At 38.9% G+C, this 14373-nt stretch overlaps 1 protein-coding gene across 2 annotated transcripts in view; it reads left to right on the top strand.

Annotated features, from left to right (window-relative positions):
- The window catches only part of LOC120533526 (zinc finger protein 664-like), a 210087-nt gene that overhangs the window by 176386 nt on the left and 19328 nt on the right, over window positions 1-14373 (top strand). Inside the window, exon 1 of one of the 2 annotated variants that reach the window (XM_039760452.1) lies at window positions 12537-12649. The exons of the other annotated variant lie outside the window; for it this stretch is intronic. The gene's annotated coding sequence lies outside the window, so the exon portion shown is untranslated. Of the gene's footprint in view, window positions 1-12536; window positions 12650-14373 lie in introns of those variants that run through there. 2 annotated transcript variants of the gene reach the window in all.

Raw genomic sequence — 14373 nt, 5'->3', positions numbered from 1 at the left:
CCTAATGTTCTGTTTTGGACTCACAGAGGCCTTTTTAAAGCCTAAAGAGCCCACTTCATATGCAAATGGATGAAATGTTTCTTGGTAGAGCAGTGGTCTATGAGGAACCACACAACCCATTAAAGTGCCATGATTATTATTTTTAAGAGTTCCCAGTCCTATCAGTAAGTCTTTTATAAGGTATTTCACTCTCCTATGTACACAAGGTGTAATGCTGGGGAGGTCTGAAAATCCAAAGTACACCTTATGAGAAGGATTTAGGAGTCGTGGTGGACTCGACTCTGTCAAGTGCCAGACAGTGTTCAGAAGCCATTAAGAAGTCTAACAGAATCTTTTTTTGGTCTCGTCCAATGCGAGAGATGGACGTCTGAAGTGGAGCTCCGCTAGCAGCGGTCTTATTTTTCATATTATCTGCTTATTATCCTGAGATATCCTGTATTTATTCAACCCGAGGGGCATTGATACAGTATATGCAAGCATATATAAACATGGCCAACAAGAAAGGGGGTCGGAAAGAATCGAAAACTAAAGCTGCACCCAAGCTAAGATCAGCAAGCTATAGTTCAAGATATGGCCTTTCAGAGACAGACCTGGATCAGATGAGTGAAAGTACAGACTCCTCAGGACCACGGTCCGCTACATCATCGTCGGCTGAGAGCGAAAAGGGGAGCGAATGTACAATTGTGAGTGCAGATCTTGATAGCTCGCCGATCGGAGAAGATCACCTGAAACTGGAAAAGGCCTTGCAGTCCACGGTTTCAATTACTCCACGCGAGCTGGGAACAGCGGGGACACCGGCTACAGTAGAGCCTGCCGCTTCACCTGCGGTACAAGAAAGTACAATTGAACTGTCTGAACTGAAGGTGATGTTCGCTGAGCTCATGCAAGATATAAAGAAAACCAAGAAGGCAAATGAGAAGGCAAGGGTAAAGGCAAATTAAAAAACTGAAACAGGATTTGCAAGAGGCAAATGAAGGCTGCGACAGGAGCTGCAACAGGAAAATGAAAGGCTGCAACGGGAGCTGCGACAGGAGCTGTGTAAAATTGAAGAGCACATTCAGGAAAACTCGGTTAAACTGAGCACGCTTACTGATCAACTGGAGGATCCTAAGGAGACATTCACGACTCAGATTGAAATAGCCGAAAATTTAGCTGCCAGTGCAGAAGAAAAATCAGTAAATGTCAGCTCCGAATGCAAAAAACTCAGAGACAGACTGGCTGCTTTGGAAGATGGAAGCAGAAGGAATAATGTCAGAATTGAAGGTCTGCCTGAGAATAGAGAAAGTCCAAACCCTGTGAAATTTGCAGCTGAACTTTTTTCTAAAATAATCGGGGAGGACTTTAAAGCAGATTCTGAGATAGCAGCGGCTTACTGCGTACGCAGATTAAATACCGTTAGACCCCGACCAAGATCTTTTATAATTTGCTTTGAAAGATTGTCATTTAAGATAGAGGTGATGGCACTCCTCAGAAACAAGCAAGAGATTATATATGAAAACAACCACATTCATATCTTCCCTGACTTCTCTCCAGCAACAGCTACTAAACGCGCAGCCTTCTACAATATTAAACAGCGGTTACGGCAAGCCAACGTCAAATACAGCCTCTTGTATCCGGCCAAACTGAAAGTGGAATTGCAAGGTCAATTCTATGTCTTCGCTAGCAAGGAAGAAGCAGAAAAGGAATTAAAAAAGCTGATCCCGGGACTATTCTGATACATAATAGTGAGTCATGGCCGTTAATGATATAGCAAAGATTAGTAATCTACTGTCTGATCTATTTGTTTAAAATACGGGGTTTTTTTCATCATATATTCTCATTATTACTCATTAATACTAGGGCGCTATCTGTTTATGTTTTATTGTGCTTAATAACTTTTTTTTTTTCTAATTATTTTCTCTCTACCCTAAACGAGACTGTTCAACATCATACCCTTGGTTTATTGTTATTATTATTATTGCATTAAGACTTATTATGCTTATTCTGGACAAATTTCTAACACCATTTCCCGGGTTTATTATCCGGGTGTATTATCTTAATATACTAAGATTGCTGAAGATTATATATATTTTAAGTGCACAATTTTTTAGACTATATTGGTAATATATATCTCTATTTTTTAACCCTAAAATGCTGCTGCATGGGGGCTTGTTTTGCTTTGGACATGCTCTGTCTCTGGGTATGTCAGAGGACCGGGACTGTGTAAACAACAAAAACATTTATTTATATAGCACATTTTCATACAAAAAAATGTAGCTCAAAGTGCTTTACAAAATGAAGAATAGAAAAATAGAAGACACAATAAAAAACAAACATAAGTCAACACTATTTAACATAGAATAAGTAATGTCCGATGGCCAGGGTGGACAGAAAAAACAAACAAAAAAAAAAACTCCAGACGGCTGGAGAAAAAAAAAAAAAATCTGCAGGGATTTCAGACCATGAGACCGCCCAGTCCCCTCTGGGCAATCTACCTAACATAAATCAAACAGTGGGTGGGTTCTAGCCTCACATAGGGTGGCAAAAAGGGAGGGTGGTGGGTTAAGGGGGGGAGAGAAAGAGAGCAGGCTTGATCTATACCTAATCCATCCTTTTAATCTTTATAATTATAACTGCCAACATAATAATAGGCTGCATGGCAATAACTCTAGAGGAAATAGGAAATTAAGGCAGAAACTGTCTCACTTCCAGTTAAGACTATAAAATGACATCAAAAACTTAGAATCAGTGTCTCCATGATGGGACAGTTAACTTTGTGAGCTGGAATGTTAAAAACCTGAATCATGAATTAAAGAGAAAGAAAGTACTCTCTCACCTAATAGGTCTAAACGCTAAAATAGTATTTTTACAGGAGACCCATTTACTAAGCAAGGATCAAAAAGACTGGACTGGTCAAATGTTCCATTCTAGTTTTACAAAGAAAACTAGAGGTGTGGGAATTCTCATATATAGAACATTATCATTTGTAGCATCAGCTGTAGTATTGGATCCTGAAGGGAGATATGTAATGGTCATGGGAGACTCATCTAACTGTAAAATGATCCTGATAAATGTTTATGCACCTATTATTGATGATAAGGAATTTATACAAAATTTATTTCCATCCATTCCCAATCTGAACACTCATAAAATTATAATGGCTGGGGACTTTGTGTTCTAAATCCACTCTTAGATAGGACTTCTTCCACAGGGTGAACAGCATCCAACACCGCAAAGATAATTACAAAGTTTATAACTGATCACAACTTATCAGACCCCTTGAGGTTTTTAAACCCAAACTCAAGAATATATTCTTTCTGCTCACCAGTACATCATTGCTACTCAAGGATTGATTATTTCTTTATAGACAATAACTTCTTGCCTATGATTAAATCTTGCAAATATGATGCTATTGTTATTTCTGACCACGCACCTATGATCTTGGAGCTAAAGTTATTAAGCCCCACACACTCACCTCGCAGATGGCTTCTCAACCCGCTTCTATTAGCAGATGAGAATTGTACAGAATTTATATCCAAACAAATCAAATTCTTTCTAAAGACAAATACATCCTCAGAGATCTCTGCAGGAATACTCTGGGAAACTCTTAAGGCCTTCTTAAGAGGACAGATTATCTCATATTTTTCCCTCAGAAATAAATTAGAAACCAAGAAAGTAGCAGAGATAAAAAGCAAAATTACTAGAATAGATGAAGAACATGCCAGACTACCAAGCGAGACTCTACATAGGAGGAGGCAGGCTCTGCATTCAGAACTAAACCTCCTGACAACTAAAAAAACTGAACAACTAATTTATAAATCCAGACATCATTACTATGAACATGGAGAGAAAGCTAAGCTTTTAGCTCAACAAATTCACAAGCAAGAAGTGCGCAACGCAATCTCAGTAATCACCAACGTGAACGGAGATAAAATCGTTGACCACAAAAAATATAATGCACACTTTTAGAGACTACTATAAATCCCTATATACAACTGAGTTTAAAGAAGACAATACACAATCTAATGCATTTCTGGATACATTAAAAATACCACAAATAGACACTTTTAGTGTGGAGGAACTTGATAAACCTCTGGCGTTATCAGAATTACTAGATGCTATAAAGTCACTTCAAGGCGGGAAAGCAGAAGGCCCTGATGGCTACCCTGCAGAATTTTACAAGAAATTCTCCGCTCAGCTAGACCTCCTACTATTAGCACCATTTACAGAAGCCAGAGATAACCAAACTCTTCCTCAAACTTTTTGCCAAGCACTAATCACCATTTTTCCAAAACAAAATAAGGACTTATTACAGTGTGCATCATACAGACCAATTTCACTTCTGAATAATGAAGTTAAAATACTCTCTAAAATCATAGCTAGAAGGATGGAGAAAGTGCTCCCCTTAATAGTACATTTGAACATTTGAACAATCTAGACGAGAACAGGCCATTCAGCCCAACAAAGCTCGCCAGTCCTATCCACTTGTTTCCTCCAAGAAAACATCAAGTCGAGTTTTAAAAGTCCCTAACATCTTACTGTCTACCACACTACTTGGTAGCTTATTCCAAGTGTCTATCGTTCTTTGTGTAAAGAAAAACTTCCTAATGTTTGTGCGAAATTTACCCTTAACAAGTTTCCAACTGTGTCCCCGTGTTCTTGATGAACTCATTTTAAAATACAAGTCTCGATCCACTGTACTAATTCCCTTCATCATTTTAAACACTTCAATCATGTCACCTCTTAATCTTCTTTTGCTTAAACTGTAAAGGCTCAGCTCTTTTAATCTATCCTCATAATTCAACCCCTTTAGACCTTCAGTCAGCCTAGTTGCTCTTCTCTGGACCTTTTCTATTGCTGCTATGTCCTTTTTGTAGCCTGGACACCAAAACTGCACACAGTACTCAAGATGAGGCCTCACCAGTGCATTATAAAGGTTGAGCATACCCTCCTTGGACTTGTACTCCACACATCGTGTTATATATCCTAACATTCTGTTAGCCTTCTTAATGGCTTCTGAACACTGTTGGGAAGTTGATAGCTTAGAGTCCACTATGACTCCTAAATCCTTCTCATAAGGTGTACTCTCGATTTTCCGACCGCCCATTGTGTATTCAAACCTAATATTTTTACTTCCTATGTGTAATACTTTACATTTACTGACATTAAATTTCATCTGCCACAAATCTGCCCAAGGCTGTATGCTATCCAAGTCCTTCTGTAATGATATAACGGATTCCAAATTATCTGCTAATCCACCTATCTTGGTATCATCTGAAAACTTAACCAGCTTGTTACTTATATTCCTATCTAAATCATTTATATATATTAAAAATAGCAACGGCCCTAGCACTGACCCCTGTGGAACACCACTCTTAACATCGGCCAGTTCTGATGAGGTTCCTCGCACCATCACCCTCTGCTTCCTGTGTCTGAGCCAATTCTGCACCCATCTAAAAACATCACCCTGAACTCCCACTTCTTTTAACTTGATGCCCAACCTCTCATGTGGCACCTCATCAAATGCTTTCTAAAAGTCCAGATAAATAATATCATAAGCTGCACTTTGATCGTATCCTTTTGTTGCAACCTCATAGAATTCCAACATGTTAGTAAAACACGACCTCCCTCTTCTGAACTGACTGACTGTTCAGAATAACTCCTGTCCTTGCCATGTGTTGCTCAATCTTATCCTTAATAATTCCTTCCATTAATTTTCCTGTGATGCATGTTAAACTTACTGGCCTATAGTTGCTTGGATCTGCCCTGTCACCCTTTTTATATAATGGGATGATATTTGCCATTTTCCAGTCCTTTGGAATCTCTCCAGTGCACAGTGACTTCCTAAAAATATGTGTCAAGGGTTTATATATGTACTCACTAACCTCCTTAAGAACACGAGGATAAATATTATCTGGGCCTTGTGATTTGTTTGATTTCATCTTATTTAATCTGAGCAGCACTTCTCCCTCTACAATTTCTAAATCCCTCAGTACCTCCTTAGTAGTCGTGTTTACCTCTGGGAGGTTATCCACTTGCTCACTTGTAAACACCTCAGAAAAATGTAAGTTTAGATCATCTGTTATTTCATTGTCTGTATCTTTTAATTCCCCTTTACTATTCCTGATGCACTTGGCCTCCTCCTTAACTGTTCTTTTACTACTAAAATACTGAAAGAATCTCTTGGGGTCTTCTTTCACCTTATCTGCTATATTCCTCTCCAACTGTCTTTTAGCCTCTCTGATATCCTTCTTAATGGTTGCCCTCATGTTCTCATACGCTCTACGATTCACTTTGCAGTCATTATTCTTATATGCCTTATACAGCAGTTTTTTCCTTTGCATTTCCTTTTTCCATCAAACTGGATTTATTAGGGGCCGACACTTATCTTCAAATCTTTGACGCCTGTTTAATGTAATATACTCACCAACTAAATCAAACACCCCAGAAATATTATTATCATTGGATGCAGAAAAAGCATTTGACATGATTGAATGGAAATACCTTTTAACTACATTGGAAAAGTTTGGGTTTGGCCCAAACATTTGTGCATGGATCAAATTACTGTATACTAACCCAGAAGCTTCAGTTTGCATCAATAACATTTGCTCCGACTACTTTAAACTAGAACGTGGTACTAGACAAGGATGCCCCTTGTCACCGCTGCTGTTTGCAGTTGCCATTGAACCACTGGCAATACATTGTCAAAATACTGATCAGATAAAGGGGATTATCAGAGAAGGACTGGAACAGAAAATTTCACTCTATGCAGATGACATGGTACTGTATATATCAGACCCACAAAATTCTGTGCCTGCAGTCTTAACAGCACTCACAGAATTTCAAAAGATCTTTGGTCTCAGAATTAATCTGAATAAAAGTGTACTCTTTCCAGTGAATTCTCAAGCATATAATATTAGATTAGACACCCTACCTTTTATCATTGCAGAACAGTTTAAATACCTCGGGGTAAACATCACAAGTAAACATAAAGCTCTTTATCAACAAAATTTTGCCATCTGTATGGAAAAAATTAAGCAAGACTTACATAGATGGTCAACTCTTCATCTCACTCTAGCTGGAAGAATTAACACTGTTACGATGAATATTCTTCCTAAGCTCCTTTTTTATTTCAAAACATTCCAATATACATTAATAAATCATTCTTTAATCAATTAGATTCAACAATAACCTCATTTATTTGGAATTCAAAACAACCACGCATCCAAAGAGCGACCCTACAAAGACAAAAGGCAGAAGATGGCATGGCTCTACCTAACTTCCAGTTTTATTACTGGGCAGCAAATATACAGGTGATAAGAACCTGGACACAAATAGAAGAACATACACAGGCTTGGACCGCAATAGAAGTAAAATCCTGCAGTACTTCTTTGTATTCCCTGCTAAAAACAATAAACACACACTATCGGCAATATACAAATAACCCAATTGTGCTTCACTCACTTAGAATATGGAACCAATATAGAAAGCATTTTAAGACGGAGAAGCTTCTATCTGTGGCACCTCTGCAAGAGAACCACCTCTTTCAACCTTCACAAACATATGCAGTTTTTAATATCTGGAAAAATTGGAATTAACTTGCTTAGAGATCTTTATATAGACAACGTCTTTGCGTCTTATGAACAATTACATTCCAAATTTAACATTGCAGCCACACATTTCTTTCACTATCTTCAAATCAGGAACTTTGTTAAACAGAACCTTCCCGATTTTCCTCATCTAGCACCCTCATCCACGCTGGAAAAAATATTGCTGAATCTCAAGGACTTAGACCCCATCTCTACAATATATTAAATCATTTTACAATCCCTCCCTTTCAAAGATCCAAGAGGACACTGGAAAAATGACCTCTCAATTAATATGTCAGAAAAGGAGTGGAAAGTAGCAATGCAGAGAATTCACTCGAGCTCCAAATGCGCAAAGCATACAATTATTCAACTCAAAATTATATATCGAGCACATCTGTCTCGACTAAAACTCTCCAAAATGTTTCCAGGGTAAGATCCAACCTGCGAACGTTGCAATCAAGTCCCAGCCTCACTGGGTCACATGTTCTGGGCCTGCTCCAAATTAACATTATTCTGGACGAAAATTTTTAATTACCTTTCAGACAGCCTTGGACTCACAAACCCTCCTAACCCATTAACAGCTGTGTTTGGGGTTCTTCCAGAGGAGCTTAAAGTGGAGAAAGACAAACAAATTGTGATTGCATTTACTACACTTTTGGCACGCAGACTCATTCTGATAAACTGGAAGAACCCAAACTCTCCTCTTTTAAGTCAGTGGGAAACCGATGTGTTATACTATTTGAAATTGGAAAAAATCAAATTTTCAGTTAGAGGATCCGTACAGACATTTTTCAAAACATGGCAGGATCTAATAAGTAATATTTTAAAATAAGCTCATAAAGCACAGAGAATTTATTAATTTAGGTATGTTTACAATTCACGCAGTTTGCCTTGCTCTCTCTCTCACGGGTGGGGATGGATTTGTCCTTAACTTAATTTTTCTTTTTGTAAAAACTTAATTGATTTGTATGGATTACAATAACATTAATAAAATATATATATATATATATATATATATATATATATATATATATATATATATATATACAGTATATATATATATATATATATATATATATATATATATATATATATATATATATATATATAAAGAAGTCTAACAGAATGTCAAGTAATATAGCACCTTGATGTGTGGAGTTCAAGTCACAGGAGGTTCTGCTCAAGCTTTATAACACGCTGGTGAGGCCTCATCTGGAGTTGTGTGTTCTTCAGCAGGTTATTCAATTACAAATTCATTTTTTCAAACCAAGAAATATAGCTGTGCCAGACATTTTCAGTGGCCAGTCAACAACAGAGAAATTTTAAACCAACACAAATGAATGTGCTGACAAACAAGTCATGTTTATTCATTGTTACTTTTTTAAATTTGGTCACATCTGCCTCGGGCACATTAAAAAGAGCATAAAAATCTATTAAAAAGCTAAAACTGAACAGAATCTGATGTAGTAGTGATACTGTTTGTTTTTTCAACTTTTGAAATTTAAAAATATTAACATTTTGTTCACATCTGACCCAGGCGTATCACAAAGTTCATAAAATCAAAAAAAGTCCACAATATCAGCATTAACATTTGTTTCCTTTTTGAAATAAAATTAATATTTTGGTCACATATGACCCAGGCACATCACAAAGTGTATTTATCAGGTTAGCCAAGCACTATCACTGCTCTCAAAGCTCTCAGCGCACAAAGCCATGACAAGTGATAGCAGCGACTAACACACGTGAACACAATGACTACTGCACTCTGAGGGGACACACAGGAGGTTCATTTAAATCACCACCTGAGTGACTGGAGCCCTCCTGTGTCCACCCGCCTACCGCTGCTGTTCATTGGTATCTGTGGTTCACTTCATGTGGCTGAGTCCCAAATTTGAGTTCGTAGCACCCTGTCACACCACCGGCTCCTATTCATTCCTCTCCTTGTATTCCTTTTATTGTTTCCTTCTCAAATCAATGAACTTAAACAGACGACCATTCCACATGTATGGCGCTTTGATTTCTGCCTTTGTTTCTCCTTTGTCACTCCGTGGCGTCCAGTTCAAAGAGAGTCACAGAGGTGGTGACCAGTTTACTAACATAAAGGCGGCGGTATACATACATTGCATTCGGATCAAGTTTGAAGGACTGTGAAGGCACACAGAGGCCGTGAGTCCTAGCGCTACATGTTTTGTTTATTTCATGAAAACACATAATGTTTTAAAATTTGAAATTGACAAATCATCAAGTATAATTGTAATAATAATTCTTTACATTTACAGAGTGCTTTACTTACAACTCTCACTGCTTTACAAACTCTACATAAGGATGTCCCGGGACACAAAGCTATGATCTCCTTAATGTGCGTCAGCGGAGCTACCATTGCGCCACTTGCACTGGTGAACTGTACTACATAATATTGTGCTTGATAGTTTTAAATCACAAATACAGAATTTCCAAAGTCAAAGAATATTAACTTTAAGTTGGACAGGTGGTCACAGTATCATAGACTACTAACCCCACCTCGACTTACACAAAAATGCACTGCATTGTGGGTTGAATGTTGCTGGGTTACACTGACTGTTGCATTCATGGTCTGTACTATTGTAGGAATTTATGGAGGAATTTCTGAAGGCTTACAAAATGTGTATTTCTCAGTTTGTTTCTGTGTTTCTTGTAGGACCACGGGCTGGGCAATCAGTAGTTGCTTCTGGACTGCAAGTGGCCAGTGGACCGCCATTTTAATAGGGCAGGAGTGCAGTTTTGTCCTCCAGGCTACAAAAAGGACATAGCAGTGCTAGAAAAGGTCCAGAGAAGAGCAGCTCGAGTGATTCAGGGCTACAGGGGATGATTTATGAGGAAAGATTAAAAGAGCTGAGCCTTTAGAGTTTAAGAAAAGAAGATTAAGAGGAGACCTGACTGAAGTGTTTAAAATGATGAAGAGTGGAGTGTGTGATATCATATCTGAGCTAATGTGTCGCACTGCAAATGTGCTTAATGAAGAAAATAAAATAAACTTCACTTTACAGCATGGCCCAATCTGAACTGAGCGTACCGATCCACCGCTGACATGGCTGTATTTTTAGTTCAGTTCCACATTAGTTTACCATAATGAGAATATTATGGAAATAATTTGTTGTTCTGCTGAGATTCATCACAGGCTGTGTCTTCAGGGCTTTTTTAAGCAGGTAACTTTCCTAATTTTTATTACACAACAAAGCAAACCTACACATAGGAAAGGATTAACAAAATAATACAGGGATGTTGCTGGATTCAAGAACTTAAAAGATTTTGCTGGCCCATAAATATCTAATTCAAAATATAAACAATAATAAACTGTAAAATAAAACGTTACTTTTCAGAATGAAAGAAAATTTACAGTAAGATGGAAAATAATGTTTTTTTTTATATCCTTCCACTTTATTTACAGTATATTTGAAAAGTGTTCTCTTACTTTTTTCTAATTACAAAGTCTTTCATCAGATTCTCACTTTTAGATGCTGATCATTCATTCAGATTGAGATGGCAGGGAGGCAACTGAAGATCTCGGCTGAAAGCAGTGGACTGTAAGAGAGAAATGAGAGGAGATCTGTGAGTCCTCACCATTGAGGTGGAAGGAGAAGACATGAGATGAAATAACATTGACAAAGGAACAAATGTACAAGGAAAAGTAAAGTGAACCCAACACCAGTCATTGAAGCACATCTGTAGAAATGTTCTGTTAAGAAGACAAGGAGTTAGACCAGGAGACACAAAAGGATCGGTCCGAGAGGGAGGACTTGAACCTGTTCAAAGCAGAGCTGCTTATTCCAATTTAATTAGAAGAAGAGATAAGCAAGGGGTGGTGAACCATAACAAAGGCTGATGAACGGGCAAGGAGGATGAGGACAGAGGAGGGAGAAGGAGCTCGAGCAGATCTAAGAGCATTTGTGACTAAAAGGAGTGGAGTCTCAGTAGAGGGACCCTTGGAGAGTCCACACTGAAGTAGATCTAGTTGATTATAGTCAGAGAGAAATGAAGAGAGGTGTTTATGAACTATGAGTTCTAGGGTATTGGACAGAAATGGCAGAATGGACACAGGATGGTAATTCTCAAAGGCAGATGGGATGAGAGAGGGTTTTTGAGCATAAGGATTCAACAAGACATCTTGAAATTAGTAGAGAAGATGTGGAGGGTCAGGGATGCATTGAAAAGAAAAGATATGTAGGGGATCAAGGAAGGAGAGATGGACTGAAGAAAGGTCTGAAGCAATGGGGTCCAGAGCACAGGTCGGAGTCAAAAATGTCAGAGTCATTTACAGTGGTGAAGGATGAAAGAGGAGAATGACACAGAGGAGACTCAGAAGATGTCTTTGGGGGCTTTTGGTGATTTTGAAAGAGAAGAAAGAAGCAAAACCATCAAGAGAATGACAAAATTCTTGGAGCAGCAGGAGGACTTACAAGAGACTTAAAGGTAGAGAAGAGGCGGTGAGCATTTCTTTCAGAGTATGCAATTAATAAGAATGTCTTTGCAGATAGCAGAGATACAGAGAAGAAAGATAGGAGGGACCTACACTTATCCCTGATGGGAAGGAAGTTTTTATTATTCTCTCTCTCTCTCTCTCTCTCTCTATATATATATATATATATATATATATATATATATATATATATATATATATATATATATATATTATTGGTCCATTGAAAAACAAAAAAGACACAAAGAACTTTACTAAATTTTACAAGAACTATTTACAGGGAATCTTACTGTAATTAAAAAAAAAAAAACTCAGTTCATGATCACAAAAACAAACGTCTCAGTGGCAGCTCCAGACAAACGCAGCTTCTCCGATGACATTATTGGTTTAATAGGCTCCTATAAGGCAGCAGGACACTGAGCCACCCAGCTTCTCTCCAGCTACAGCGTATTCTCGCTCAACTAGCACGTGACCCGAAATCGAAGACAGGCTGACGTCATCCAATGCGACGGCTCCTGAAGCCACAGTCTTGCTTTCTGAAACACGACACCGACTTAAGGCTGTTGTTGATTGAGGCAGAGGTGTGACCGAGTTCAGAAAGAATCTCATCGGCAAGAGGCAGACAGTAAGTACTTTGGAGATGCGCTTTATGGACGTGTGAGTTTTCATTCGCTCCATTAGAATCACCGCGCGCGGCGAGTTCGTGTTCGTTAGCCCTCCGCCGAACTTTGCTCGAGTGAATCCTCCTGTGGCCACGCGCGTGCCATTGCTGTCCATTCGTATCAGAGGTTCACTTCACGTGGCTGAATCTCAAATTTTAGTTCGTAGCACCCAGTAACACCGCTGGCGCCTGTTCATTCCCCTCCGAGTGTTCTTTTGTCGTTTCCTTCGCGAGTCGCCGGCATCGAGCAGACGGCCATTCCATACGTAAGACGCTTTGATTTCTGCCTTTGTTTCTCATTTGTCACTCCGCGGCGCTCAGTTCTGACAGTTGTGGGGTTGGTGACCGGCCGGCCACTGAAAGAGCGAGGAGGAGTCCCTTTGGCAACTTCGTGTTACTGCCTTACAGTTCTGTCAGAATGAATTTGAATCTAAGCCTGTTTTTTTAGTCTCTATTCAGTTTCCATGTCTGCTCTTTTATTCTTATTTTCTCCACTTCTCTAAAGATGCTCAGGTTTAGTGGCCTGGGAAATCTAACTTGTCTTGTGGTTGTGGACTTGAATGTGAATGTACCCTATGATGGTCTATAGTTGGCTCCTGCCCTCTACAGGTACTCTGGTTTTCTTCCTTTACCCCAATAACTTTTTGTTTTGCACTGGACCACAGTGGTGAGGTGGGCTGTGTGGGTCACCTCTTTGTGCCACTCTTAGGTGAACTGTCAGGACTTGCATCTGTCTTCTGCACAAGACCCACTTTCATTTAATTAGAATATTCATGAAGGTCAATAATGAGCCGCTTTTACTCTGCTGCAACCCCCCGCCCCCTTTTGGGGTTACCCATAGCAAACTGGTCCATCAGAAGCACAAATGGAGCGTTAAGAAAGACTGAGGCACACAAGGCCTCCACCGTTATAATCTCACAATACTGGGAGCTGTTGCTGTTTAATAGTTTATTAATGTGTTAATTACTAAAATATTTGTGATGTGTGTAGAGTGTACTTAAACAAGATGAAGCTGATAAACTTGAAACTTGTTTCAGAGTTGTTGATAATGACAGTAGTTTTGAAGAATATTTTTGTCTTGGATCATGTCAGATTTGCCAACCACAGTCGCTGATCTCATCATCTGACCATGTTAATTTAAACGACCATTCAGCAGAGTCGTGCTCAGCCCTGTTTCTAACAGCCAATAGCAAGCTGCTGATGAAGCCCATGGTGTACAAAAGGTTAACAGCTGTAGCTCTTCAGCAGCAATCTTCACCCTTTATTTTATTTTTCCCCCTTTTGTTTTGCTATCTGAAACATGAAACGACAGAAAGAGGAGCATCTCTTATTTTTGTTAGGTTCAAAACCTGCAGTTTCTTACTCCTCTTCACTTAACTCTGTGCCTTCCACTTCAGAGAAACATTCACTGGTTGTCAGCTCTCCTGCACACTCAGTCTGCCCCTAAGACTAAACACAAAATCAAACCTGTTTAAATTTATCTTAGCGAGTCGCAGGCTAGTTGAAGTCAGACATTGGGTGTCTCACATTAGGCGGCCATCTTTACAGGGACACACCGCCAACTGCCTCCATCTCGCTAAGATTATGTAAATGAAGGCTGTGACTTGAATAATGGTTTGGGATTTTGTAAGGTTGGGGCAGTTTCACATTAGACACGTTGACCAGCAATTTTAAGTTCCTCCTTCATA

Source organism: Polypterus senegalus, chromosome 8, assembly GCF_016835505.1.
Source record: "Polypterus senegalus isolate Bchr_013 chromosome 8, ASM1683550v1, whole genome shotgun sequence".
Classification (NCBI taxonomy): domain Eukaryota; kingdom Metazoa; phylum Chordata; class Cladistia; order Polypteriformes; family Polypteridae; genus Polypterus; species Polypterus senegalus.
Note: the sequence above shows the minus strand (reverse complement) of the source record. Positions and strands in the feature narration are given on the sequence as shown.